This window comes from Nilaparvata lugens, chromosome 4, assembly GCF_014356525.2.
Source record: "Nilaparvata lugens isolate BPH chromosome 4, ASM1435652v1, whole genome shotgun sequence".
In the NCBI taxonomy this organism is placed as follows: domain Eukaryota; kingdom Metazoa; phylum Arthropoda; class Insecta; order Hemiptera; family Delphacidae; genus Nilaparvata; species Nilaparvata lugens.
In genome coordinates this window covers 69,065,958-69,086,195 of record NC_052507.1, presented here as the reverse complement: position 1 = coordinate 69,086,195, position 20,238 = coordinate 69,065,958, and the positions used below count along the sequence as shown (strand labels likewise).

General features: G+C 37.9%; 1 protein-coding gene and 1 pseudogene across 2 annotated transcripts in view; both read left to right on the top strand.

Annotated features, from left to right (window-relative positions):
- The window catches only part of LOC111049984 (COMM domain-containing protein 4), a 123,690-nt gene that overhangs the window by 66,705 nt on the left and 36,747 nt on the right, over positions 1–20,238 (top strand). The window lies entirely within an intron of this gene.
- LOC120351224 lies at positions 18,671–18,744 on the top strand (annotated as a pseudogene).

The following is a 20,238-nucleotide window of genomic DNA, read 5'->3' as shown; positions in this document are numbered from 1 at the left end:
GAGTAGGATCGGAACGCTGCATAAGTGTGGCCCGAGCATAACGGGAGAACCAAGTGTCCTCCGCCTATTTATTCATTTATTCTCATTCATGAATTTTTTCAATCTTGTACCAGCCTAGAGCTCATGTGTGTATCACCATCAGTAAAAAATCTGGTGTGGCGCACTCACACAACTTTCCTTGCCGTTATGAAAATTAATCACCTGACGCTAGTGTACACGCGCATCTCAAGTCTACTATTCAAAGATTTGAGCCAGCTGGTGACAGGACAATAACGCAGGAGACATACGAGGTCTGCTATCTCTTCATAGTGAATGATCTAATAGAATCAACAGTTGCCAACAGTTTGCAATTAAATAATCACATTTTATCGAATTTCGAGCTTATTTTCAATTTTAGGTGAAAATGTTACTGAACATTAATTGAAGATATTTTCATGCTCAATCTTTTCCACCTGAAACTTTTCGTTCGAATTGTATCTGAAGCCTGATAATCTGAAATCAAACTTTGCATAGATGAGGCGAAGCTCCTGAAATTTCTACAGATATGATACTTGTGGCAGCTGGTAGAGCTTATCAATGACTTTCCTTGGTATGAATTTGATCAAAATCGTTGGAGCCGTTTTCGAGAAAATCGCGAAAAACCCTGTTCTTGACAACATTTTCGCCATTTTAGCCGCCATCTTGAATTTGCATTTGATTGAAATTGTTCGTGTCGGATCCTTATATTGTAAGGACCTCAAGTTCCAAATTTCAAGTCATTCCGTTAATTGTGAGGTGAAATATCGTGTACAAAGACGCACATACACTCATACACACAAACACACACACACTCACACACACACACACACACACCCACACACCCACACACACACACACACACACACACACACACACCCACACACCCACACATACACACACACACACAAACACACACAGACCAATACCCAAAAACCACTTTTTTGGACTCAGGGGACCTTCAAACGTATAGAAATTTAGAAATTTGGGTACCTTAATTTTTTTCGGAAAGCAATACTTTCCTTACCTATAGTAATAGGGCAAGGAAAGTAAAAAAATTAATACAAGGAAATTAGGTTTTGAATAATGATAAGTACGGTATTCGCGATTTTTCATTCATTCATTTTATTGTACAAAGAACTACAATCATAATATAATTATGACATTGAAGGAAAACTAGTCTGAGCCTGATTTGAACCCGATGATATAAGGATTGTGTCTTTCCAAGTCTTTTTTTCAATTCTCAAGTTTCTTGAAATTACAAAAATGTAAGTACGGATTTTGAGAATGGTATCCATTTTTGAAGTTAGCAAAATGTCAGAGTGTGGATGACTTGGAGACTAGTACGCGCGCCGCATTCCATTTGAAGCTCCCTTTGAGTACTGACCGTCGGTCGCATGGGGTTGGGTGGGTAGTGCTGTAGGACACCTACCACTACGTGATTCGAAACACAAACGGTGCTCGAGCTACTCATTCACAAACCCTCAAATTTTATTCAATTTACGTCTTGTTTGTCAAGCTAAATGAGAAATGACAGCTTGCAGTGTGTCTTGAGTAAACGAATTACTACCTCTTTTCATTCACTATTAATAATTAATAGAGCTCTATCCAATAAATACATAATAATTAAATATTTACTTATTCAAAATGCTAAATATACAGTAGGGCATCGATTATCGGGATGACCGGTTATACGGAATTTTGATGTGTTATCGTATACAGAGTGAGTATGTATGGGAACCCTCCAATGAGTTGAAGACTGATAGAATACTCCACCTTTTGACGTACAACTGAATTTCTGAAGTTTTCGTTTCTACTTGAAACTTCAATCAGCCGCCATTTTGGATTCAAGTATCATAGAACATTTCTATTGATGTTATCTTTCTTGTTTTGAAAAGGCCTTTAAAATGATGTACCACACAATGGGTGTTTACACTTGAAATATTTGAGTTACAACCCCTCATTTCTTTAAAAACTTAAACTTCAAACAGCCGCCATTTTGGATACAAGCATCATAAATCATTTTTATTTATACCATCTTTCTTGTTTTGAAAAGGATATGCCACACAATGGGTGTTTACATTTTAAATATTCGAGTTTCAACCCCTAAGTCACCCCCTTATGAGGGGTTGATATTCAGTTGCACGTCAAAAGGTAGATTATACGACCAATCCTGAAAGTTACAGTATTATATCTACAACAGTCTCCAAGGGTTCCCATACATATGACTCACTCTGTATAATAAAATTGAAAACCTTTTTGAATTACACAAAATGGTATGCATTTTTACTAGAATGGAAGATAAGTGAATATTCGTAACAAATGAAACACGTACTACTAAATAGTGTTAGCCTAAATGCGAAGATTTAATTATCACGTTTACACTTTAGAGGTAGGAATTGAGTCAAAATCGATTATCCAGTTTATCAGTTATTCGGACACTCGTAATAAAAATAAAAAATAGATTATATTTGCATTATATTTGATAGTAATATAATTCTAGAGTATGGAGTATAGCTATAGGTACTTCGTAAATGCTTATAACAGTAAATGCAGTATTAGACCATTTTATTAAAAAAAAACACATATTTTTTGTATATAGAATACAATAGAATTTCTTCTTTGTTCAGCGCAGTTTGAACTCTATTAGGTAAGCAAGAATATCGTATATGAAAATTTATTCCAGTATCAATACTTTCAAAAATACAAATTCTCTATAAAAAGATGTTTTGGGCTCGATCAACACTCCCACTCAGAAACTTTCCCATGTGTAGCGAACCATTCCACAAATATAATGAAAACCTCAGAAATTTACTGGTCAATATCAGGAGCATTTGCCCTGCTATAACACACTAGCCCCTGTAGGAGTTTCATACCTTCCCTAATAACTTAGAATTACCTTCTAGAGGTCACTACACTGTCTCTCCTCGCGATCTCAACTGAAGTTACTTTTTGAAGTGTCGTATTCGTTTCAAAAAAGTACCTAGTTTGAGGCTCATCAGCGCGACTTTAGTGGTGTCAGCTCCAATTTTAAAAAAAATTATGAATTTATCTATTAATGAATTTATTCAGCTTAAGTTTGTAAGTGCTGAGGCTTCTAATTACGAATCTATCAATGAATCTTGAAAAATCACGGATCTATTGATGCATCATTTTCAGGTTACGGTTAGTCCTCAGGTTTTACAACTTTTACCCGAATCTTAACAAGGCAGAAATCATACATTGCCTCAGTTCTCATACAATGCTTCAGGTATACTTTCAGCTTTCAGGTGTTTTCGCACTTGCAAAAATGAGTATATCTTTGTGGCGAATCATATGATTGCCACCTGTGATGTTTTCAACCGGCATAGTTTTTTTATAACTTGTAGCATTTCTATTTCAATATTTTTTTATCCAGAGTTCAATTTTGTCATTCCAACATTAAAAATATTTCATCATTCATCTAGTTTCATTTAATCAATTTCAACATAGGATATCAACAAATTAAATTCCTATATCTTCGAAACTTTTCCTCACTTCTTGGCTGATTCGATACTAAACCAACATACAACGTTCAATTACATCTGTCATTGTCTTTGAAAAGTATAACCATTCATCACATATTATTAAGATGTTTCTTTAGAGTTTCATTGATTGTCAAAGCAGCTTTAATCCAATCAATAAGCAATCACCTAAACCCAATGTGCTTTTGTCTCATATCAAATTTTCAAGTCACGTTGTCTGTAAGGACAGAATGTTTTGCTGAATAAGTAAGATGGTGTGTGTTGGCGGAGCAGTGATTCTATTATCCACCTGGAGCCACAAACCTCTATAATAGCCTTGATAGGATGTATGGAAAGCCCTTTTCCAATCTCTACCTACTTTCTACTCCCATTGAATACCAATCACTTCTACATGGATGTATCCGAACATGGCTCAATTCTCAATTGATTATTGCTTTTCAGATTGTTCCTTGTCCTGTTAGCTCTCAATAACTGCAAATTACTTTCAATCAATTTACTTTCTCATTCCTTTACTATAGCAATTCTTATACTCTCGATATGGTACTTTCTATTCGATGAAGTACTTGCATAGCAGCCTAAAGATACAGGGTTCAAAAAACCCACTTATAACCAAAAATGTTTAACCATAGAGAAACGATAGCATAAGTAGATATTCCATGGTATAGGGCGATTATGTCGCAACTTTTATGTCGTAACTTACTGTTATCCCAAGCCGATAGTTCACGTAGTTCTTTCCTATGCAGCTGTGTGACGCTGGTAGTCTCTCAAATTGTGCCGTTCATCACCCCAACAAAACAGTCAAAATTGACAATAATCGACAGTAATCGGCTTGAGATAACAGTAAAAGTTGCGACATAAATTCCCTATACCATGGGATATCTACTTACGCTAGTGTTTCTCTATGGTTTAACTAAGTCACTCTCGTGTTATCGGATGGGCACATTGAATTGTCGTTCCTGGCTGAAGTATGAGTGTCGGTAAGGCTCATTGACGGGGTGGGCGTCAATGTGGCCCACAAAAGTGGCCCTGAATGTGGCCCACATTCAGGCGTGGTGGGACCTTCATGCAAGGGACTCACCAACAAATCCCAACAAATTTTCTTATTGGAAGTGTAAACTTCTTATTTTCTTATTGGAATTATAACTCAGTGTATTGGTGCAATAAAAAGCCTGTTCTATTCTACTCAATGCATGCTCTTATCAATTTCCTCTCAGATTTCATTCCATATCTCATTTGAGAATAATGTTGATTATTTGAATTTCTTGAGAAGCTACTCCAATTAATTAATTAATTAATCAACTGATTTGATCGTGAGCACTTCTCGGGGTTTATTATCATTATTTTTTTTTTTTTGAGTTGAAGATCCAATTTCTGCTCTACGTTTGATTTCCATCTAGTTAGTGGTTCATTCAATCTTTATCTTTGATAGTAGTATAAAAAGGCGGGTCCTGGGACACAAGTGTCCCAGGACCCGCCTTTATCTCAAGGTCATCCAGGCGCCTCAAGGTCATCCAGGTCAACCACCCCCAACCTCAAGGTCATCCAGGTCAACCACCCCCAACCTCAAGGTCATCCAGGTCAACCACCCCCAACCTCAAGGTCATCTAGGTCAACCACCCTAACCTCAAGGTCATCCAGGTCAACCACCCCCAACCTCAAGGTCATCCAGGTCAACCACCCTAACCTCAAGGTCATCAAGGTCAACCACACCCACCTCAAGGTCATCCAGGTCAACCACACCCACCTCAAGGTCATCTAGGTCAACCACACCCACCTCAAGGTCATCTAGGTCAACCACACCCACCTAAAGGTTATCCAGGTCAACCACACCCACCTCAAGGTCATCTAGGTCAACCAGACCTACCTCAAGGTCATCCAGGTCAACCACTCTAACCTCAAAAAAAAAAAAAATTAAAAAAAAAATAAAAAAAAATTAAAAAAAAAAAAAAAATAAAAAAAAAAAATTAAAATAAAATAAAATCGGGAAGAAAGGGAAAAAAAGGGTAAAAAAAATTCCCTCCAGATCCTGAACTGGGGTATAAAAGGAGTTGTTCTACAAGGAGTGGGACATTGTGTCTTTGACAGTCAGTACATGTGTGTACCACCAGTACGTGTGTGTGTGTGTGATTTCGGCGTATTGGTTTTGGATTACTTCCATCTTCATCAACATCAAGAGTAAGTACCAGTGCATTTTATAGTTATATATATTTATATTATATTCATGATTCAACAATTAAGTCCAAAAGAGTAGAATTTTGAAGTAGTTGAGACTGACAATTAAATTCAAAAATGACTAGTGTAATTATGAATTAGGTTCCAATACATACAAGTTATGAGTTTAATTATGAATTAGGTTCTTCAAGTTGGTGGTTGTAATCCATCCTAACCTAAAAAACATATAATTGCAAAGTAGATCCTAGACCCCCATTCACATTCCCCCATACAGCTCCGGATCATTATCCTTAGAACATAAACACCATAGAGTAAATGACATAGTCAAAAATGACAAGTTTAATTATGAATTAGGTTCCAATACATAGAGTACATGAAATAGTCAAAAATGACTAGTGTAATTATGAATTAGGTTCCAATACATACAAGTTATGAGTTTAATTGTGAATTAGGTTCTTTGAGTTGGTGGTTATAATCCATCCTAACCTAAAAACGTATAATCATAAAGTAGATCCTAGACCTCCATTCACATGGTTGTAATTCATCCTAACCTAAAAACCGTATAATCGCAAAGTAGATCCTAGACCCCATTCACATTCCCCCATCCCCACCTCACCCCACCCCACCATACAGCTCGGACCATCATCCTAGAACATAAACACCTACGAACCTCCATCCCCGACCCACCCACACACCCGACCCACGATCCTAGATACCAATTCACCACCTTCATCCCCCACATCCGTTGATATATATATATATAGAGTTGAATACTGCATACCATACTAATACAATATTGTTTTGCATTGTTCCAGATGAGCAAAGCTGCACGATGTCAGCAAACAGCAAACTCTGTGGACGAGTTTGTTGTCCTGGAGGAGGCATTCAAATCCCGACTCACGACTCTATACTATAATAATGCATACAAGGATGAGCCTGCCAAAGATTTCCACACCTTTCTGAGCAGTCTGAAGGATAAAATTGTTCACATCATCAGTCAACAACTGCAGACACATGGGGCAATGAAGTTCAATCTAGTATTGGAGGCAACATATTTCCGCAGCACCCTTGATAAGACCTTCTTCGATCAAGAAGAGTTCCAGAATGTTGCCTTCAAAACTCCAAACTACACCATCTTCAGTATCATCAATCTTCCAGACATCATCAACCAAGCGTGCATAACCCTACTGGATGAGGAGTCGAAATTTGAAGGAAATTCCAGTGGATGGAGTTTGCTTATCATCGATGGATTGCTCATCAGAAGTAGACCTCAATCCATAACACCAGTCATCCAACCATAACCAGTCATCCAACCACCACCAGTCGCCCCACCATCGCCACCAGTCGTCCCACTATTGCCACCAGTCGCCCCACTATCGCCAAGAGTCGCCCCACTATCGCCAAGAGTCGCCCCACCATTGTCACCAGTCGACCCACTATCGCCACCAGTCATCCCACTATCGCCACCAGTCGTCCCACCATCGCCACCAGGCTTCCCACCATCGTCACCAGTCGCCCCACTATCGCCACCAGTCGTCCCACTATCGCCACCAGTCGTCCCACCATCGCCACCAGTCGTCCCACCATCGCCACCAGTCGTCCCACTATCGCCGCCAGTCGTCCCACTATCGTTACCAGTCGCCCCACTATTGCTACCAGTCAACCCACCACCGCCACCAATCATCCCACCAGCTGAGGCCAAGACGGTTTCAATTTGACAGTAGCCCTCATCACATCAACATAGATGTTTCCTCTGGGTCAATACTGAAATAGCATATAGTTGAAGCTAGTTAATAGATATCCATTATGGTGTAGTGGTTAGCGGCGCCGCTTTCCATGCTGTAGGTCCAGGGTTCAAACCTTCAGGGGTAGAGATTGATGTAGGGTCCCAATTGATAAGGTAAGTATACAGGGTTGTATACCATTACACCATAATGGATATCTTTTGATATTTTGCATCTTGGTCAACCTATTGCAACATGTCAATAGATATTTTCATTGAAAGCATAACAACCTAATTTCTTATCTTTATGAGGAAGTAGGATAATCATTAATAACAAATGGCTCATTACACATAGTATTTATTGGCAAACATATAATTAATCTTCAGTATTGAATAGAATATACAGCTGAAGAAGTCTTTCTCCTTGGCTATAATCATTGTTGGTGACATAATGCTCAACTGATGGCTTATTCCTTTCACGAACAATGCATGGTCCATCAACTTCATCATATCCCCCAGTAGATGGCAGTGGCATAGGTATGCGTACAGCCTTGTAGATGCTAATCTCAAAAGCTGAATCACCAGATGTTCCATCCTCCAGCCTGAATCGTTTCACATGTCCTGTGCTCTCAATTTTGTAAATCCTGCAAATTTGATCTCCTTTTGACCCAGTCCCAGTAGACATTTGGATTGTTGTCCGCATATAAAATCACACTTGTAGTATTGGTCCTGATTGAGAACACTCAACACAATCTTCACATCCTTATCCCTCCAGTTGGGTACCTTCGCAAGATTAACAATAGCAGCCATTCTACCCTTATCCAACTTGAAGAAAGATTTTAGCAGTATGCAAGTATCATCAAACATGACAGTGAATTTCATTGCAAGTCCTGGTGGGCAATGACGCATTGCCCTCTTGTTGATATTATCCTTGATACTCTTCATATAGGTAAGAAATCACCTTGCTATGCTTTCAACGAAGGCTGTTTCAACGACCCCCACTCCACCTCCCCAGTCACATGACCAATTGCCACCAGTCTTTATCAGCATCCACTTCCTGTTCCAACAAGTATGTATGATGTCATCTCTCAACTATGCCTATACATCTCAATAATGTTCTCACTGTAGGGCTGAGAGTGAGAGAGTGACAGATAGGTAGTGAGAGAGAAAGAGATCGAACAGTGAGTGATCAGTGGGTGAGGGAGTGAGACAGTGAGTGAGAGAGAGAGAGAGTGAGAGTCACTATACAATCCTCATACCAATTGCATAATGTTTTGCAATCAATTATTTACAATTTTCCTTGTTTGATAAGTCATCTCACAATGCCAAATGTAGGCAGTCTGACATATATAATTAAACTTGAGTGCAAAGTGTAAAGCTGTTTATGGTTTCCTGTTCTAGAAATTGCTCCACTTCTTGACCGCATATCCTTTCCATCTAATAAAAATAAAAGCAGGATATATGTGGTGTAAATCATTTCCCGCGAACTCTATTCTTAGTCCAGATGTGAATTTGTTATATTATGAAGTGTTTATTCCTTTCACTCTTATCAAAATTGAGTCTCGATTCCATCTTATTGGAAATTTGAATCTTTGGATTGGATAGAATAGGAAACAAAAGATAACACACACGGTTACAATAATTTTCTTTATTTTTTTTTTTATTATTATACATACATCAAAGCATATCTATGGCCAAATCAAATACAGAAAATAACTCTTTCCTTATTCCTACTGGGTGTATATTTCGAAACATCTAGCTTGATTCTAATTTTATAATTCAAATCTATGATGGGATTCTCAAATTCTTCCTCTAACCAATAGTTTGACACATACAATGCTTCCACATTTTCAAACTGTAGTATATACCGAGTATTGTTTCTATTGTACACTTCTTTTATTGCAATAATGACCAACTCTATACCTTCTGGTAACTCTTCTAATCTTTTGCACTGTCCTACTTTTACTTTCCCTTTAATTTCCAGCATTGTGATGTTATTATACTGCTCCACTTCTTTTTGTGTGAAGGGAGTGTCTTCCAAGTTTTTCCATACATCTGACAGAAACTTAAGTGATTCTATTCTAGGAAATGTATGACCATTATAGCTTGTCATGCCATTGACTGTAATTATACAAATTTTCTCTTCCCTCGGTAGACAAATTATTTCTTTTTGGTCAGTGTAAGGGATTACAAAATAACCCTCTTTCTTAAGAGTTTCGATAGCTTTGTATGCATTAATAAAAACATTTTTATGGCACCCCTTTACAAAGTAAACGTTTTTCAAACCATCTTTCTCCCCTAGTACACCCACATATGGGAATTTGCCAGTATTAGTCACAGTAAATGCAGTCACATTGTACACTCCACTTAGATCAAAATTTAGCCAATGTGAATGGAAATATGGCTTAAGTTCCTCTCTCAAATTTTCTATTTCTTTCTCAAATTCTGCTAGCTGCTTATGCTGTTCCCTAAATGACTGTGTGGCTTCAAAAAACTCAATTTTCCTCCGTTTTAGATCAATTTCATCCAGTTCTAGCTTACGCTTCTTGGCTGATAGCACTGTGATAGGAGACAAGGGCTGTATCTCTTTAACAGGGTATGGGAGAAGCTTACAAGTTATGTTTGCTCGTTTTCTTAAGACTTGTGGTATCAAGTTACCTGTTGCTACAAGGCCCAACTCATCTAGGTCAACAACTTTGGATATGGTAGAGAAAACTGTGGTTGACTTGGAGAAATATGTGTCACCACTCTTAATATAGCACTTTTGTGAGAAACTGATATTATTTTGGTTGGATGAGTCCTCAAAAATTTCTACATAATTGATAGGTAGTAAATTGAAACTGAATGCAGAAATAACATAAGAAACTATTTTATTCCTATGTTGTGGGTCAGTGGGGAGCTTTACTTGTACTCCAGTCAATTTCCTGGTATTGCTATTACCCCTGTAAACATACTGTAGAAGATCATTATAGACCAAACAACAACTATTTTTCAAATTATCTGTCAGTTTTGTCCACATTTTGGCCAAGGACACAGAATAAATTGGAGCATTTTGAAAATAATTTCTACTATCATTCAAGAGTGACAAGCTATCTTGAATAGGGTCAAAGATTTTGCTATTGTCTCTATTTGTTAAACTATAGTTATAGATTGTAGCTTCCAAACGTGTGATACCATGCATATTAGCTGCATCAGAGGTGAAGGTTTCCCGTAATCTTGTATCTGGACAGGCAATAAAGTCTACAATATGGTTACCTAACTGCTTATCTACACCAGGGCTTGTGATTTGACATACAAACTTATTATAAATTTTTACCCTCACATTACTATTAACCCAAGTCAAGCAATCAATCCCAACAGTTTTATTGTTATCTACTATCACATTATAGTCTTCTTTATATTCTCCTTGAAAGCAAAAACAATGATTTGTAGTTAGAAAGTCGCACATTCCATTCTTGTTGAATATTCCAGCGAAGTCCTGTGTTATGTCCAAGTCTAGTAGATAGAAGTGCTCCTTCCTCAGCTGCTCCAATAGTCTCGGTAGCTCTTCCATCAATGTAGCAATTGGTACGTCTGCGAGCTCCACTTTGTAGGGTATACCCACTGGTTCCTGGTATTTTTGTTTCACCTCATTGTAATTATCTTTGCCAAGCACTTGTAGAATCTTTTGAGACATATCACTTCCACTGTCCAATAGGTAAGGCAGCTTTGCTTTGACTCCATGTTTAGCTGACACCATATTAGAGAATTTTCCTCTCAAATATAAGTTGAATGCACCACATATATCCTTTTTTAGAACAAAACGTCTCTTATCCATCTCCTCACAATCATCCAAAGCACAGATTTTCACAAGCATTATATTGTCACAGAAAGGTTCTGTAATAGGCACAAGATTTGAGTCATTGTGCACCAACAGTTCTTCTCCAGCAGTGTAATCAATATTTCCAATGTCTGTCACAAGGTTGTCATTGCACAGGTTCTCTGTTAGCAGCCACAAACCAAACCGCTCATTGGTAGGCTTGATTTTATTACCACAGAGCGTAGACACATTAAACACCTTAGAAGTATCCATGTTTACTGCACCGTTGACATTAACAAACTGAACGAATGCAGATCAATGCTGCGGTATTTATAGTAAGATAGTTGAGGGATGACGTCATACAGACTTGTTGGAACAGGAAGTGGATGCTGATAAAGACTGGTGGCAATTGGTCATGTGACTGGGGAGGTGGAGTGGGGGTCGTTGAAACAGCCTTCGTTGAAAGCATAGCAAGGTGATTTCTTACCTATATGATGTGAAATGTTTCCTGCTGAAAGTTTTCATGCAAACTATGAAGAGTATCAAGGATAATATCAACAAGAGGGCAATGCGTCATTGCCCACCAGGACTTGCAATGAAATTCACTGTCATGTTTGATGATACTTGCATACTGCTAAAATCTTTCTTCAAGTTGGATAAGGGTAGAATGGCTGCTATTGTTAATCTTGCGAAGGTACCCAACTGGAGGGATAAGGATGTGAAGATTGTGTTGAGTGTTCTCAATCAGGACCAATACTACAAGTGTGATTTTATATGCGGACAACAATCCAAATGTCTACTGGGACTGGGTCAAAAGGAGATCAAATTTGCAGGATTTACAAAAATTGAGAGCACAGGACATGTGAAACGATTCAGGCTGGAGGATGGAACATCTGGTGATTCAGCTTTTGAGATTAGCATCTACAAGGCTGTACGCATACCTATGCCACTGCCATCTACTGGGGGATATGATGAAGTTGATGGACCATGCATTGTTCGTGAAAGGAATAAGCCATCAGTTGAGCATTATGTCACCAACAATGATTATAGCCAAGGAGAAAGACTTCTTCAGCTGTATATTCTATTCAATACTGAAGATTAATTATATGTTTGCCAATAAATACTATGTGTAATGAGCCATTTGTTATTAATGATTATCCTACTTCCTCATAAAGATAAGAAATTAGGTTGTTATGCTTTCAATGAAAATATCTATTGACATGTTGCAATAGGTTGACCAAGATGCAAAATATCAAAAGATATCCATTATGGTGTAATGGTATACAACCCTGTATACTTACCTTATCAATTGGGACCCTACATCAATCTCTACCCCTGAAGGTTTGAACCCTGGACCTACAGCATGGAAAGCGGCGCCGCTAACCACTACACCATAATGGATATCTATTAACTAGCTTCAACTATATGCTATTTCAGTATTGACCCAGAGGAAACATCTATGTTGATGTGCAAGATTCTGACCTACTATTATTATTATTATTATCTATGGATGAGGTGTTGAACATTGAATTAATGAAACTCTCAATCAATGGTTAACACATAAAATGAGGTTTATTTCATACATGAGAGTTAGTTTTAGACAGTGGATCAGCCAATGAGGGTTTATTTCTTTATTATCATATTACAAATGGTAATACATTCGATATTAACTGATTGGTGTGATGAGGGCTACTGTCAAATTGAAACCGTCTTGGCCTCAGCTGGTGGGATGATTGGTGGCGGTGGTGGGTTGACTGGTAGCAATAGTGGGGCGACTGGTAACGATAGTGGGACGACTGGCGGCGATAGTGGGACGACTGGTGGCGATGGTGGGACGACTGGTGGCGATGGTGGGACGACTGGTGGCGATAGTGGGACGACTGGTGGCGATAGTGGGGCGACTGGTGACGATGGTGGGAAGCCTGGTGGCGATGGTGGGACGACTGGTGGCGATAGTGGGATGACTGGTGGCGATAGTGGGTCGACTGGTGACAATGGTGGGGCGACTCTTGGCGATAGTGGGGCGACTCTTGGCGATAGTGGGGCGACTGGTGGCAATAGTGGGACGACTGGTGGCGATGGTGGGGCGACTGGTGGTGGTTGGATGACTGGTTATGGTTGGATGACTGGTGTTATGGATTGAGGTCTACTTCTGATGAGCAATCCATCGATGATAAGCAAACTCCATCCACTGGAATTTCCTTCAATTTCGACTCCTCATCCAGTAGGGTTATGCACGCTTGGTTGATGATGTCTGGAAGATTGATGATACTGAAGATGGTGTAGTTTGGAGTTTTGAAGGCAACATTCTGGAACTCTTCTTGATCGAAGAAGGTCTTATCAAGGGTGCTGCGGAAATATGTTGCCTCCAATACTAGATTGAACTTCATTGCCCCATGTGTCTGCAGTTGTTGACTGATGATGTGAACAATTTTATCCTTCAGACTGCTCAGAAAGGTGTGGAAATCTTTGGCAGGCTCATCCTTGTATGCATTATTATAGTATAGAGTCGTGAGTCGGGATTTGAATGCCTCCTCCAGGACAACAAACTCGTCCACAGAGTTTGCTGTTTGCTGACATCGTGCAGCTTTGCTCATCTGGAACAATGCAAAACAATATTGTATTAGTATGGTATGCAGTATTCAACTCTATATATATATATATCAACGGATGTGGGGGATGAAGGTGGTGAATTGGTATCTAGGATCGTGGGTCGGGTGTGTGGGTGGGTCGGGGATGGAGGTTCGTAGGTGTTTATGTTCTAGGGATGATGGTCCGGAGCTGTATGGTGGGGTGGGGTGAGGTGGGGATGGGGGAATGTGAATGGGGTCTAGGATCTACTTTGCGATTATACGGTTTTTAGGTTAGGATGAATTACAACCATGTGAATGGAGGTCTAGGATCTACTTTATGATTATACGTTTTTAGGTTAGGATGGATTATAACCACCAACTCAAAGAACCTAATTCACAATTAAACTCATAACTTGTATGTATTGGAACCTAATTCATAATTACACTAGTCATTTTTGACTATTTCATGTACTCTATGTATTGGAACCTAATTCATAATTAAACTTGTCATTTTTGACTATGTCATTTACTCTATGGTGTTTATGTTCTAAGGATAATGATCCGGAGCTGTATGGGGGAATGTGAATGGGGGTCTAGGATCTACTTTGCAATTATATGTTTTTTAGGTTAGGATGGATTACAACCACCAACTTGAAGAACCTAATTCATAATTAAACTCATAACTTGTATGTATTGGAACCTAATTCATAATTACACTAGTCATTTTTGAATTTAATTGTCAGTCTCAAACTACTTCAAAATTCTACTCTTTTGGACTTAATTGTTGAATCATGAATATAATATAAATATATATAACTATAAAATGCACTGGTACTTACTCTTGATGTTGATGAAGATGGAAGTAATCCAAAACCAATACGCCGAAATCACACACACACACACGTACTGGTGGTACACACATGTACTGACTGTCAAAGACACAATGTCCCACTCCTTGTAGAACAACTCCTTTTATACCCCAGTTCAGGATCTGGAGGGAATTTTTTTCCCTTTTTTTCCCTTTCTTCCCGATTTTATGTGTTTTTTTTTTGTTTTTTTTTTTAGTTTTTTTTTTTTTTAATTTTTTTTTTTAATTTTTTTTTTTTAATTTTTTTTTTTTTTAGGTTGACCTTGATGACCTTGAGGTGGGTGTGGTTGACCTGGATGACCTTGAGGTGGGTGTGGTTGACCTAGATGACCTTGAGGTTAGGGTGGTTGACCTAGATGACCTTGAGGTGGGTGTGGTTGACCTAGATGACCTTGAGGTTAGGGTGGTTGACCTAGATGACCTTGAGGTTAGGGTGGTTGACCTGGATGACCTTGAGGTTGGGGTGGTTGACCTGGATGACCTTGAGGTTGGGGTGGTTGACCTGGATGACCTTGAGGTTGGGGGTGGTTGACCTGGATGACCTTGAGGTTAGGGTGGTTGACCTAGATGACCTTGAGGTTGGGGGTGGTTGACCTGGATGACCTTGAGGTTAGGGTGGTTGACCTGGATGACCTTGAGGCGCCTGGATGACCTTGAGGTTGGGGGTGGTTGACCTGGATGACCTTGAGGCGCCTGGATGACCTTGAGATAAAGGCGGGTCCTGGGACACTTGTGTCCCAGGACCCGCCTTTTTATACTACTTTTGATGTTCATGTATTTCTTATGTGCCTTTCGCTAAACATTCAGCAGCAGTGGCGCAGTTGTGTGCCTGCACTTTTTCAAAGGAGATAAAGAAGATATAATTTTGAATAAAATTTAGAATTTAGAAATAGGCAGACACATCTAGAAAATACCTGTGTCTATACCTAATTCATGCAGGTGAACGGGCTAGAGTCAAGAAAACTTCAATTAATCTTGCCATGCCTGATTTAATAGGTTTATACTATAGAATAACACTACAATTTGAAATAATTGAAAAATACAAACAGCTTCAATAAACATTGGCAACTAAAATCGAACAACAGAAACAACAATCTCGTGTTACCTTGTTGACATTCTTCATCTGATTCGGTGGCGCATTACTATCCCCGTTTAGATAGCAATACGTCACAAAACCAAACATTATCAGTCATCAAATAACAAGTTAATTTCAACATAAAATTACTCAAGAAAGAAAAGCCCGTTGAACCCAAGTTTCGTCGATAGTAACCCATATAACCCATTTCATAATAATTTTGAATCCCCACTTTTGATTGACATTCTCGAATGAACCTTTGTTTCACTACACTGCACTTTCGCTGGTCTGTACGTTGCTTTATCGTCGGGGTTACAGTACCTTGTTTTTGGCGGTGAGCTTTTACCGGTTGAATTTGGCTTGACGGCGACATCCTCTTACGTCCCTAGACCTGTCGTCTGAACGGGTGTCTTGAAGCGGTGTTACATAAAGTTGTGGAACCAAAGGGGTGGTAGTACAAGAAGTTGGTTTGGGGACACACATGAACCGCTGTAAATAAATGTATTACAGCATTAATTTCTAACTCTTCCTACAATTCATCAAAAGCTAAAACAGGAGTTTATTCTGTTATTCAATTTAGATTTTATCTTGACGTTCTGATTTCATTCTCAAAATTTAACAGATTTAAAACAAATTTACTTGCCAGAGTGTCATTAATATACAATGCAACATTTGTGAAAACACCCGTAATAAATTAATATAATGCTTTTAGAAAATGAATACTTCATTAATTATGATGTTAAATTTTATGATATTTTTCGTTTGGTTTGCGAAATCAAATATAATTTTTCATATAGTAGCTCGACTAGTATTATTGGAAACTTGTGCGCTAGCCAACATTTTTTTAATATTAATTTCATGGAAAAGAAAAACTTTCTTCTTTGTCTATTAAGATTTCTATCATAAAAATTTACTAAATTATTCGAAAGCCTTAATGACATAAGAAAACAGAGTCTGAAAAATATAAAATTATAAAATGTCATAAACTCAATATGAACATAAACTTAAAAATTTCATTCCAATTTAAAGGCTATCTTCCTGACTTTCAGCAATACTCTACGATAATATATATTCTCCAGAAACAATAACTCAAATGTAACGTAACTGAAAACTTTCTATACTTCTTTAGAAAAAATTTATAAGTATCTTCCATCACTAATAAAATCAAAAGGATTATTCTCAATCAATATTATTAACTTGAAAAATAACAGGCTTTGTTGATAAAATCTTTTGATTGAAGTTTCAATTAATTAATTTCCCTAAATTATATTTTAACCTTAGTTTACGTACCTTATTTGAAGAAACAATTATTCGTACATGAAGAAGAAACACAATTAAACCTTTCAGGACATGGCACTACTAGTAAATTTAAACTTTAATAAAAAAACTAGTTCCTACATTAACTAATTGTATAAACTTATAAACTTGCCCAAAAAGGGGGAAACATAGTGACTACATCTTTACTCTCGTAGTGCTCCTAGCAAAGTTTCCTCCGAAACGTAATCTGGTCTCGCGGTTGGGGAATCCCCCCACTACTGTATTTAGAAACAGGTCTCCTATTGGGCGAAAGGAATCAATTTGACCAATCGTCGCGTGGCTTCTAGAGCCTTTGGACCAAATAATAGTAACTGCAAAATCGGTAGTTTGTTATAATTTCAATGCTTGCTGTTTTCCCACTTATCGCACTCTATGTCGCGACAAGAAGGCTAAGTTTTAGAGATAATTCCATAATCTACATTCCTCGACGACTCGGAGCCACAATTTTTAAATATCTATCATGGGAAACTCGAAGTCATGGCCGTTCATAATAGAGAGAGAAAATAATTTATTTCGCTAACTCACTTACAATAATGGCTCTAGTCTATTGCGTATTAAATTTACTATTATAACTTGGGAAAAGGCCTGAATTAAAAGGAGTGCTCGACACACTTAATATTAAATGAAAACGTCTTGTCATTGTCAAAAACACAAATTTATCAAAACAATTTGAGATAACCAGCTCCGGTTGTTACACCATTATCATTCTTTAATAAACTGAAAGCTGAAACATTGAGCAGCATAACATTCACTTGGAGTCCTACGATTGGCCATAAGTTGTTGACCAATGAAGGTTGAGCTCGACTGACATTGGCCAAGACTAGACACGCCTAAGTATTCCAAATATGGGCATGAGAAAAAACAAATTAAAGAAACTTAGTAACTAACAAAACTAAATAGATCTTTTTTATTGTTTTTTGTAATTAACGAAACTAAACGAATTTTTTCTTTGTTTTTTGTAAAAGCTTCACTCATTATCCGGAGGATCAGCAAATCAATATTTTGTGCATAATGCATTGTACTGGAGATTAATGAATCTTCGTTACTTTTCATTCATTAATTCATGGATGGAATGAATACAATGCAATCAGAAACTGGAAAAAACTCCAAGACTGGCAGTTTTGTGTAGAAACATACATGCCTATGAACATTCCAGTGAATGTGTTCCAAGCATGACCCTGAAATGCGTTGTTTGCACATACATAGCACACAAAACTAAATCGCTGAAATAGATGAGTAGAGGCACAGAGTTGACCCAAGTCTCGTCGTTAATTGCGGTGATGTAGGAAGTTCATTCATTATCATTGACCAATTAGCAGTGTTCCCGCCCTTTTCTGATCGCTACAGCGATTGGATATTCGAACAGTCCAACAATCGGCAATTAATAGTACCAAAAGTTGTTACCAGATAAACTCATGGAATGCTTGCTCGCTTTATTCATCCACTCTCAGTTCTCAACCGTATGTAGGCTAATATTGGCTTGCTGGCAATTAATCACTTAGAATGGAATACATTGGTGTTTATAATCTGTTGACACGATTGATAGTATCGTATCCAGAAACTCATCTGAATCCATCCTATCATCTCATTCAACTGGCTTCTCTAGAATGTATAAAATAATTTATAAAATCATACTTGACAGGATCTTTTCTGTAGTATGTATTTCTCATCTAAATCTCAACTTTTGAGTTCACTTTTATTATTTTAATAATATTTAAAAATAGATATGTATTTTAGAAACAACCCCTGCTTTATTGATTATTTCATTCGCTCTCAAATGTGAAATATTATTACAGTTGTGTTGTGAGTGATGTTGTGGTACTTTTCCATTATGAAAACACAAATTTGAAATTATTGTCAACCACTTTTTATTATTATAATCTATACAGAACCAGGTTTCGTGGCTTTACCAACCACAAAAAGCTGAATATGTGGCTGGTAAAGCCACGAAACCTGGTTCTGTATAATAATAAAAAGTGATTGACAATATTTTCGAATTGGTGTTTTCATAGTGAAATATTATTCTAAAATAAATAAAAAGTGCAGGTATCCCCTTGATTACGCAAATTTTGCAAGGAATACGTTATTACGCAAATACAAGAATACAAAGAATGATGATGATGATGATGATGATCATCATCATCTATCATAGACTAGGCTTCCGGTGCCCATCTCTTTCTCGGACTTCCAATGTCTCTTCTTCCATTCTGTTCTAATTCCCATGCCTGGAATGGAAGTCTGAAGGCATACGGAGCTGATGATTGGTCCATTTCAATCAGTACTATGTGATCACATCCGCCAAGGGTTGAACATTACATTGTCTCCTGATGTCTTCATTTCGTATGTGATCCAGTCGTGTGTATCCTTGTATGATGCGCAGGAATCCCATTTCTGCTGCTTGAATGCGTGAATCATCATTTTTGTTTTTGTCCATACCTCACCTCAATAAGTTTGCAAAGGAATGGCCATTGTCTTGTAAAATTCAATTTCTGTCTCCTTTCTGGCTTTACCTTTCAAAGCACATAATATAGTCCCACAAATCTAATTGAACTTAGCTATCTCATGAGGTATGTCACACTCTCGATCAAAAAACACTTCACTACCAAGATAATTGAAGTTATTCATTTGTTCTAAAATGACGGACGTTGTCGATTACTATCTTAAAACGGTAGAGACATTTGCCACAATGAAAAATAGAGGCCACAAAGAATGATCACAATGCAAATCGGAAAAAAATATTTGAAAAAGTAGAAAAATTGTAAGAGAGATGAAAAAGGAATATTTGAATGATAATCAAAACTGCTAGTGACAAAAATCCATGTGTATTTTTCACAAACGATACTAGGGAATCAAGTTGCTGGGCCAATATAACAGTAGACCCATTCAAATCCCTACACCCTCACTGTTGCCTCCTTGCTCATCTTCTCCAGTCGCCTGTCATCAAATATCGACCTATTAAATGCAGCGAAAGAACTGTCGATTATCAGTTGTTGATGATAAGTGGAGCGTTGGAATCAATAACGGTTACCGAGGAACGGTTACCGACCGAGGCTGCACTGTACAATGCTGCTTCTGGGTTCCAAGTCTTTAGTGACGCTTCGACGACTTGCAATCGGTTCTATTACAGCTGAAACTTATCCGATCATACCCCATTCCACCAGGCTTCTAGTAATTCTTGAAAAACTTCACATGT